Source organism: Cyrtonyx montezumae, unplaced genomic scaffold, assembly GCF_038088225.1.
Source record: "Cyrtonyx montezumae isolate F1298 unplaced genomic scaffold, pur_monq_1.0 scaffold_16, whole genome shotgun sequence".
NCBI lineage: Eukaryota > Metazoa > Chordata > Aves > Galliformes > Odontophoridae > Cyrtonyx > Cyrtonyx montezumae.
In genome coordinates this window covers 9,596,861-9,608,155 of record NW_027071892.1, presented here as the reverse complement: position 1 = coordinate 9,608,155, position 11,295 = coordinate 9,596,861, and positions in this window count along the sequence as shown.

Sequence of the window (11,295 nt, the reverse complement as noted above, 5' to 3'; positions counted from 1 at the left end):
TTGCCTTTTTGCCACTGTTCTGCAATGGGCAGCTCCAACATTCAGTGCTCACCTCGGGTGGGGGCCTGCAGCTGTCCCCTGGGGGCTCACAGGGTGCAGGAGCCTCAGAGCTGCCCTGGAGGAGGCAGATGAAAGTGTCCAGGGCTGACACTGGCGTTATGGATGGGCTGCGGGGAGCAGCGTGCAGACGCTGCTGCGGATGTGGAAGGAGACTCCACGCTTCCGACCCTGATGGATGAGATGTGAGGGCCGACACCGCGCTCACTGCATCACCGCTGCCTCCACCTCTGCCTGGGGTGGAGGGTGCAGGAGCTCCACAGATGGATGTCTGTGCTATGGGAAGGGGTCTCGGGAGGAGTGGGGGCACTGCTGCTGCACAGGAAAAGTCCGTGAGGAAGAAGTGAGATGCACCCATGAGCTCCCACCATGTTGGTGATGCTCAGAGCTGGAGGGTGAGCACCAGGAGGGGAAAAGAAAGCAGCAGACGGGGTGCTGGGAGAGCTCCCACTGTCCCAGTGTGTTGGGCAGCCCCATCCCGTGGCAGCACCCAGGGGTGGCTCAGCCCTGGAGGGAGGAAACACCAGGACAAGGCAAATTCCCAGGGTGGTATTCTTCCAAACTCCCAGTGCTCTGTGCAGGGGTTCCTCTGCAGCACCTCTGTTTCCCATTTTCCCTTTATTACAACCTCCCCTGAAACCCTTGGGCTCAAATTGAATTCCAGCAAGGTCCACAGAAAGAAATGCCATCGTGGTGCTGCATGAGCTCAGTGCTCCCCTCACCCATCCTTCTCCCCTGTCCCAAACCCCCACACCCCTGAGCAGGATGGGACCCAATAATGCTCTGAGCATTCCCCCCCCTCCCCCATCCCCTTTCCCAGAGCCCCCCCAGCTGTGCAGCACGCAGGCAGGAGCCACCGTGGGTCTCCTGAAGTCTGTTATTACAAAGAAAGAAAGAAAATGGCTCAAGGGATCAGCGGGGATAAAAAACGCTTTAGCAACACAGGAGATCATTTAACAGGTCACCTCCGCCGCGGAGTTCGCCCAGCTGATAAAGGCGAGTAAACTTATTAAAGAGCACACAGCTTGATTTGAAACGGCTGCTCCCAAACAGCCAATTACTCCGGGCCCTTCCAATCCAATTAGGAAGGCTGTTTCCCTGATTACGGCGGTGTGTTTTACAAATACGGCACAGCTCCTTGGGTTCAAAGAGCAAACCATGAAAGGAGGTTTGGAGAGGAGCAAGCCAGCACCCGCAGCCAGGGGAGGAGCGGGGAGGCGAAGGCCAAACCTGTGTGCAGGGATGTGGGTCCTGGTGCCTTGGGATGCAGGACCTTGGAAACCCAGGATGGCTTATCCTGAGCTCAGAGCTTGCTGGGGCCAGGCCCTCACTGCTTGGATGGATCTGAGCATGAGGGAGGAGGAGGAACGCGTTGTGATTCTTCGTAACCAGGACTGCAGGCGCTGCGGTGCAGCAAATGGATCCAATCCAAGAGCTGGAGTTTCCAATGGAGTTGAAGGAGACACAGCGAGCCCATCACCATGGGCACTGAAAATTAACCTGTGGGCTCCATCCTCATCCTCATGTGAGGCTTGGGAAGGGCTGCATGGAGTCAGGAGCAGGGCTGGAGCTCCTCCATTCTCTCATTGCCTTCACCACCATCCAAACCTTCACCGCAACAGCTCCAACGGGTTCGCTGGCACGCGGCCACCTCTGGGGTGTAGCACAGCCCCTGTTATTAAAATGTGTGACAGCAGCTCAAGATGGAAAGTGAAGTTGTACATTCTCCATCTGAAACTCCGGGAGGAATTTCAAGCTGGGGAATGCAATTTCCAGCCTGGAGGAGAGCCAGCAGCGCCAGGGCGAGATTTTTCTTAATATGGTTTTGCAAAACTTGAACACAGAATATTGCCCGTAGCTATAGCAATACGTGCGAGCTGCAGACAGCCCCGTGCCCCTCCTCCTGTGCCACGCTCCGTGCCACCGCTGGGGCGTTCCAGCCCCACAGCTCCCAAATACAACAGCGCATTTTGTAGGAGGCAAACGCTGCTGCTCGCAGTGTGCCCCAGGCAGGAGGAGGTTCACCCCAAGCCCTCGCTGCTCGCAACAGCCCAGGGTTCAGCTCCACGTTGCTCTCTCCAAAACGGCAGCGGTGGGGCGGGATATGGGTCCCAGCAGGGCGGCCCTATTCCCAGGTCCCCGCCGCCCCTGGGCCGCCCGCAGCAGCGCGGAGCCGCCTGGCGCCGGGCCATGGCATTTACAGAGGGAGCCTGCCCCCTGGCTCTGCTTTTGATTTAAATAATCCCAATAAGGGGATAAAGCAGCCAAAAACCACTGATTTTTTATTTTTATTTCTTTTAAAGCTTCAATTTTAAATAATAATATCTGTGAAATGTGCGATTTTTATTAGAGCAGGCAGAGCTGCAGGGCATCAGACACAACCTGTCCCTGCCCAAACCCCATCCCTGGGACTCCAGCTATTAACTGTGCCATCCTCCACCCCACTTCCCAGCCTTGGCTCTGCTTTCCTTCTCATTCTTCCATGCAAAAGCAAACTTGAGGCTGAGTGCAATTACGCCCTTACTGGTGCCCTCCTGGGTGAAATTTCAGCAGTGACAACAGCTTCACATTATCCTGAAAGCAAAAAGACGCAGGGAGTGGGAAGGCACAAAAACAAAGGCACGTTTTCTGTTGGTTTGCTGATACCCAGCATCTGGTCACAGGATTCTTCTACAGGATTTTCTTTATTTTTCTATAGGACTTTTTAATCCTGTATATACAGAGTAAAACCCCATTGGGATGGAGTTGGCAGTTCACCAGAGGACTGCCAGGTTGCCCCCAGCCAAACAAAAGCCATTTCCAGCTGAGAGAGTCACTCCTTGGAGAAGCCACCAAAAATTGTGTTTGCAGGGGAAGAATTGCTGCAGCCAGAGCTGATGATCAGGAATGCAGCTGGCTGCAGCCTGGGTGCCCCACCCTCATTAGCTGCCCCTCATTAGCAGTCCTTTGCCCCATAGTTGTTGCTATGTCAGCCAGTGTGGTGCACGGTTGACTGACTGGCCAGTGGTATCTCGACAACTGCTTACCTGCTCCTCGTGAGCGTAATAACTCAGTGGAGCCATCATTATGTGTTCATTGCTGATCTCATTTAGAGTTAATTACATGCCAGATAGATGTATATCTAATGTGCTTGGAAGCATCCCAATGAGCAGCCATCGATGGACACGGACACAGGCATTCATCCTGCGTGGTGCTTGTTTGCAGGTCTAAATCGATGGCATCCTTCAACTCAGCAGAAGGGAGCTGCTCTGGGCACCCATTGCAAGAGGGGAGGGCTGGAGCACGGCTGGGCATCTCCATGCCACCCCACCACGCGTTTATGAGTCTATGAAACTCCAGCATGCACGCTGCTAAATCCTGGCTCAGGTGTGGGGCTGCTTTCGTTTGGCTCCAATGCAGCCACGTTTCCAGTGGTGAAGCAGAGGAGAAGGTGTGGGATCAACAACTGCAGTGTGTGCAGCGGAGCTGAGCCACAGCAAAACACAGAGAGAAGTTTTGGAGTAAGTCTCTAATGCATCGAGGAGGAATAGCAGCATTTGGAGATTTCCAAGGGTGAAATCCTCAACTTCAGGAGTTTGTCAGTAGAAGAAGAACCCAGCTGCCACTCTGGGTAGGAAACACAACTTTGAGCCCACTGCCCTCAAACCAATGGTTCAAGCCGTGCATGCAGGCAACACGTTCTCTTTGTCCCTTTTCATTGTGTACTCCAGGCTCAGCTCTGTCAACCCGCTACGACAGCAAAATATTTCCCCATTAAGAACAGCTAATGAATGTGTAACTAATCAGGTAGTGGACACAATGAGCTCAAGCTCCTGCTCCCTCGAGCACTCCAGAACTGCAGCATGGAAATCAATGAAGGAGCACTCATGGGCCACGAGTCGGGTGGGAAATACCCATACTGGGGAGGGGTTTGAGGTGATAAGAAGCAAAGAGCAAAGCTCTCCCATCCCTGTAGGTACCCCAAAGCTCTCCCACTCTAAGGGTCCCTCAAAGCTCTCCCATCCCCACCGGTCCCTGCAGATCCCCATGCCATGCTCAGTGGTGAGGGCTGATCTCCCATCTTTCACCATCTGCAGAGCACGTGCTGCAGCACTCAGCAGGGGGCTGGAAAACTCCGAATAGGAGCGGGCGTGGGGTCTGCCTGCCGGCTGCAATACCTTCACACCAATAAAGTGCAGGTGCTGGGGGATTGCGTGCGCTTATCTGCACGCTTCAATAGCACTGAGATCGTGCTTCCTGGTGCCCGGACCCCTCCCAGCACACACATGGTGGGAAAAAGCTGGGAAAAGGATGAGCTTGGAGACAAAAGCCTCTTGGTGAGGATCTCCTTTCCTGGTGACAGTGGGCATCTGGTTCCTATAGCACACGCACCTCATGTGCTGCTTGACCCCACAGTGCAGGTTAGTGCAGCCCCACTGGAGGGAGAGGGGCTGTGTCTGGAGCTGGGCTGATGACAGCAGCTTTCAGGCAGATCAGCTGGCCCCTGCTGCATCTGTGAGAGATGGAGCCAGGACCGACACTGTGGTAACCTGAAGCTGCTCAGAGTGAGCAGCTCTGGGGGAACATGGGATTGATGGAACCACATCATTCCGCGTGGGTACATGGTACCCACCAGCATCCCATGGTGGGCCCCAAAGCTTTGGCTGGATATCAGAAGGGCTCATGTTGGAAGGAAGTGGAGAGCATCCCAGGTGTCCACAGTGCAGAATTGCCAGTGGTTGAAAGCAACATGAATGTATAAAATCTGAGATTCTGGTGATGGGTTTAGCGTCATGATGGGGGCATGTCCATCCTTCACCCTGCTCCTTGAGCCAGGGGTTGAGTGCCTGTGTCAGCACCAGGAGGGGACAGCTCTGCCCAGCAGTGGAAACAGCATGTCCTTGTGCTGCATCACATCCTGGACAAGGGATGCTGAGCTGGGTGAGATCTCTGTTCTGCTCTGACACCAACCCTATGATCCTGGGCTGAGCGAGCAGCACCATCATCCCACTCAGTACTGCAGCAAGACATCCCAGAGTGGTGACATCCAACCTAACATGCCATTGGGATGGTTCCTGGCCAGGTAAGGAGGAGAAGGGCCCACCTCCAAAGCTGCTCTGCAGGATTGCCCCCTCCATGCCCCACACAGGAGATGGACAAGATTTGGAGGTCACAGATGGGCAGACCCTCAATGATCCCCAAGTCCTGGGGCACCACCCACAGCACCCGCAGGAGCAACACTGACCCTTCCAGGCTCAGTGAGACCTGCAGGCACCTCAGTGTGGGGACCATGCAGTGGGGCTGCCCCCAGCCCCTCTCGCCCTCCCCACAGCCCACGGGAGCCCATGTGGATGCCCCCCGGTCCTTTTTAACCTCAGATCTTTGGTACTATTAACAACATCCATGTGGGGCTCACTCACCCGATGGGATAACATCTGGGGGATATTCATCACGACCACCGCGGGCTGCAGCCGCCCGTGCTCCCTGGGGAGCAGGATGGGTCACATCTGAGCCCTGAGCCGCTTGATGTGGAGTCATTAGCATGCACAGACTTCCAGCCCAATTACTCGACAGATGAAATCAAGATCCGCTGGCCTTATTGCTTGCATCTGGAGGGCCACATCCGTGCGCACGCCTCCTTCCTCCGGCCCGGCCCCGTGCCAGCGCTCGCTTCATCTGGATGTCGTTTAACGCCGCTCCGCATATGGGAACGCATTGAACGCGCCGCCGTACAATTAGCCCTACACAACAGCAATTATCCACAGCACCTTCGGAGGGGGAAAAACACCCCACGGCATGACCCGTCCTGCTCCGCCCGCTGGGGGCAGCCCGCGGCTTTCCTTACTGCCGCAGTTGGGGATCAGATTGTGAGTGCCCGCAGCTCGAGCTGCTGCCGTCCTGCTGATGGATTTTGCACAAAGGAACAATTATACCTCGTTTCTACCCATTAATGCAATCAGCAGCACTGAGTGTACCGTAAGAGAAGAAATCTTAATGTTGTACTCGAACTGTCCAAAGCACACGGATGCAGCCCAAGCAGAAAGCCCCACATCCTAGCAATTATGGCACAGAAATGCTGGTGTGGGGCTGGGGCTGCTGGTGCTCCTTGCATCATCCTTCAGCTGTGCCCCAGGGCCTCTCCTGGTGCTGTTAATTGATCAAGAAAGGTTCCTGGTTGTCACACGCATCCTCTGCACTTTGATGCTCCCGAGGGCTGCTGTTCTGGGGGTGAGACTATATGTGGGTGTGGAATGGGATCCTGCAAGATAAGAACCTGCAGGATGAGAAACTGAAGGTTGGGATCCTGTGGGATGGGATCCTGAAGGATAGGATGCTACAGGAGCCAATGCCCTAACCACAGAACCCACGCGGCCCCACAGCCAGCTCTGAACTACAGAGGGGACAAGAAGAGGTGGAGGAATGTGTGCTTCTTTTTTTTTTCCCCTACAACCCATCTGTGCTTAATTTCTTTGGGGGTTTCTCTCCAAATTCTTCAGATTCTATGGCAAATGCTTTGCAGCACTCAGTTCAGCTTCCCTTGATAGCTGCCTAGCTTGGGGCTGCCTACACTAACCTTCCAAATCCACCAACAACCAATGTCCAACCAATATGCAACAAATATCCAACCAACATCCAACTGGTTTCACCAGGGAATAGCCTCTGTGGGGCTGAGGCAGCAGGGGATAATGGGTTTGGTGTCACAGAACCATACCGTGCATCACCACTGCCACCCATCCTCCATTCCTGCTCACTGCGCTCCATGCAGGGAGCAGAGCACCCAGACCCTTCTGCAAACCCCTGGAGAGGCAGAGCACACCCTGCCTGGGGATAAGGCAAAGCTGTGCCCCATCCTGCAGACCAGAGCTGTGAACCGAGAGGCAGATGGAGCCAGAATTCAGCCCTGCCAGGGCTCTGATGGAGGTGATCTCCTTTCTATTAGTTCTTCTCATCTGTAGCAAGAAATCACTTGTTTTGCCCTAATTTTGCAATTACCACATGGTAGCTCTGGGCTACAAACAAACGCCTCAGCACGGGGAGCCACACTGCAGTGGTATCCTGCACCAGGTCACTGCTAATTAGCCACTAATTTTACAGACTGCTTTATGGCTTTGCAGTCACTGAGCCTTCCCCATGGGCTGCAGCCTTGTGTGTGGGGCTGCGTGTCATTGGGGACGCGTGCCTACAGCACAGCAGAGGCTGAGCTCAGAGCTGCAGCTCCGTGGCACTGCCCTGGTCAGAGGAGAGGAGTCAGGAAGCTTTCAGAGCCCTCTGCCACGTGGAAGAGAAACTCAGATCCTGCATGATAACAGCAATCCGCTCCAACCAGGAGCAGCGCACATCCATGTTCAGCATGGGCCCCGTTTTGAAGATTTAAGTGGTGTCTCAGCTTGACACGGGCTGTCTGCAGGAGTAAGTTTCCTCCCCAGAGCATACATCCAAAGCTCTGTTTTGATAAGCATCAAGATACTGTGCTGGCCTCAAATGGAGAAATTAAACGAATACCTTGCATATTTTGGCGGCTCACACACGTGAGCAGCTGTAATTGAAGACACGACCCGTCTCGCCCTGCAGCGTGTATTGGCAAATAGCAGCTTCTTATTATTCCCCCCCACCACCACCCTTTTCACCTACACCCAGACAGAGGTGTTCACCTAAACCCACCTGAAACCACCACTGCCCACGGGGGCACAGGGTAAGAGTTGGGCTTGGGGGTCTCAGAGGGCTTTTCCAACCTTGATGATCCCATGGATCCATGATATTCTGAGGCAAGCAGATGGAAAGTGCCACAGCCAGGGTTGCCTCATTCAGGCAGATGAGTCTGTGGCAAAAGAACAGTTTTGCCCAAATTTTGCACAGAGTGTGCAGTGCCTATATGGATGGACAGATGGACAGGGACATTGCTGAGCACTCCCTGAGCACTCGGTCCCCCATCAGAGCCCGAGCGCTTGGCCCAACAGAGTTAACAGCTTAAATTAATCAGAGATTAACAGGTTTGATCCCTCACTTTGATTTTATGCCTGCGAGATGCTTAAAGCACAGAGAAGTTAATTTCCAGCAGAGCTGTCGTGCTGCTGGCAGGCACGAGCAGGACCATAAAATACCATCCCTGCTTCGAGACAACAGAGGGGAACAAAGATAGACAATGATGCAGAAAAGATGCACGCATGTAAAATCATCTCCTAAGGATGCCACGCAGTCCCAAAGACGTGTGTCCACAGCTCTTTCCTGAGCTGATCACATCCTCTCCCAGCAGATTGCACCACTGATTCCTCCCAGTGGTTTCCAGTCTCAGTTTCGCATCTAACACTGCTGCAGCTTTGTGGTCTCGGTGCTCGGAGGAACCCCACGAGGGTGCCCACTTGGAGGTGGCCCCAGAGCCGCTGTGGGTTTGGCAAAAAAATTCTTGGCAGTCCTCCCACTGCTTCCCTTCTCCTGAAATTAAAGGGTAGAGCCGAAGCAAGCCCTCCATCTAAATTAAAACGAGCTATATTTACTGTTCATCCTAATTGAATTAGATGAACTCCAAGCTGGATGATAAGCAGAGCCGTCCCTTGCAGTTCCTGGGCTTAATATGTTTTGCATTCAGACAAATGCACGGCAGTGTGTCATCGGGTTCAAAGCAGAGGAATTTGGTCCTGGGCTACTTTCCTCCTGCTTTGACATGGTTAACCATGAAACTTTTGGAGTGGCTCAGGCACAGGCAACCATGGCCCAGTGCCATCTCTGTGCCCCAGTGCCATCCCCAGTGTCCCCACCAGGAACAGGTGGCACACACTTCCTTTCCCTAAGGGAGGGAAGCTGCTGTCCCCATCCTACAGTGAGACCCTGAAAGATGAAAAAAAGGACAGGTGTAGAGCAAAACACAGTGACAGGACAGTGATATCCAGGGGAAGGGAGACATGCCATAGGCCCTTATGCCATCAAGATGAACACAACTAGGAAAACTCACACAGGAGGCTTCAATAAGACCACGGGGCTTTGCCAAGAGTCACACTTCCTATATCGCACTGCATATGAGCTAGACATGTAAGACATGAAGAAAGCACTGTCAGGGTTGGCCAGTGCCAGCCAGCAAATATATAACAGTGGGAACATGAAGTATTAATCACTGGTGCATAAAACAATAGGAAAAAGCTGCCTCTTCGGGCAGCCATCAATCCTCACTCAGCAGGGAACATGAAGAGATGCTAATACCATACAGGTTCTGCTTAAATATTTGCCTTCCTTAATGCTCATGCAAGAAGCATTTGCTTTGAAGTCGAAAATAGACTGTAAATGTCTTTTGTGAGAGATGAAACATGATAAGACATGAAACTAGGAGGCTAAACTGTAGTTAATCACGGTGGTTTTACAAGCAACAAATCATTACTGCAGACAGTGCAGTGCAGCACCTAAAAGCACCACGTGGCTCAGGGGACACCAGCACTGCTGTTCTGCCATGTCTGCAGTGTCCCCACAGTCCCCAGAGCTGTGGATAACCAATGCACCCTGCAGTGCTGCCACAGTGCCAGTGCACCCCCAGCACCTTTCACAGAATCATAGAATGGCTTTGGTTGGGAGGAACCTTAAAGATCATCAAACCATGGAAAGGTTGGGCCAGGAGGAATCTTAAGGATCATAGAATCATGGAATGGTTGGGTTGGAAGGGATCTTAAAGGTCATCTGGTTTTGGGCAGCTACATGCTGGGCCATGGGGTACCCACCATGTTCTCGCTTTCGCGCACCAGGGGTGCTTCAGTCCAGGTTCTGGGGGACCCAAGCAGGGAAAGCCACCTGAAGAGGCCAGGTTGAACTTGGGATGCAGATGGAGCCCCCAGCTCTCTGGGTTGTCTGCAGGGAAATAGCACAAGAGAAGGCACGGGAAGGGGTGAGATGATGCAGCTCCATCATCCTTAGGCTCAGCAGTATCCCAGGGACGAGTATTTCACACATCAGAACTGCAGATTATGATTAGAAGTGATGTGCACTTGGGAGCAAGAGATAAGACCCCAAAGCAAGCATGTAAGTATGACTGATTAACAAACAAACCCTCACTAATTGCCTTAAAAAGTCAGATCTCAGCATTCAGGGAAGAAAAAAAATCAGTTTTCCTTGGGCTAAACATTTTTCCAGCAAGCTCAGACTCGTTCTGACTGGTACCAGTAATTATCTCCCCAATTAACATGCACTGCAAAGTACAAATTTCTTCACATTACAGCTTGGGAAGGTTCCCTGGGATGGGGGAAACTTCACAGAATAGGATAGTGATAGTGAGCAGTGGCTGTAGGCAGCCCAGCATCGAGACAGACCAAATTATTATTGGTGAATGGAGTGAAATAAGCCCTTAATTCTCTCCAGCTGTTGTGGATGTGCTGTATCGATGGGTGTGCTTCTCTCTGAGCCCTCCACTCAAACTGAAACAACACTGAGGATGCACAGTAAAAGAATCCCTTGGCAGGTGGAGGGCTCCCCGCCCCGCCGGCTTGCTCGGAGGAATAACGGTAATCAGAGCTTCCTAATGCCTCCAGGTCATTCCCTTTTTCCTTGAGTAATGTAATTTCTATGGGGCTCGTTGGCTTTATTAGGAGAATTAACCTGAGGCTCACCGTGCTCTGGCCGTTCACCTTTCCACTGCTGGAGCCGTGCCAAGGAAGGTCAGAGAGGCAGCTCCACCCCGTGCCATGCAAATGAATTAAAAAATAATAATAAAAAATTAAAAATTGAGGTCAGCCGGAGGCTACGGGGCAGGAAATTAATGATCTTTTAAACAATCAGGGAAGTTTACGTAGGCCTGCTAACGTAATTCAATTTCTGCCTTCGGAGCCCTTGATGTCATTAAACCCACGTCGCCAATCTGGGGCCTCTTTTGCCCAACTAAGCAAAACCTTCTCATTAAGGCACAATTGTCATTAGTGTAATAATAAAATGAGGATTAATGGCGAGGGAGGATGGAGGGGAGGGGGGCAGAGGTGCTGGGGGGGCACAGGGGCCGCATCCTTCTCAGCACCGCCTGCTCCAGCACTGCCCCAACCTCCGCGAGCATCAGCGGCTCCGAAGGAACCTCGGGAGAGCAGCTCAGCCCCGCTGCAGCATCTCGGCTCGGGGTGCTTTTCCCACTGGGAAAATCAAGGGGGAAAAGCCGCTCCTCGGGGCCGCAGTCCCTTTGCAGAGGACGGCTGAGGACCCGCGGGAGCTGCAGCGTTGTGCGGGGCTGGGAACGCGCTGGCACCCTCCTGTGTCTGCGGCCGCGCACTGCAGGAGGCACCGGGGGCTCAGATG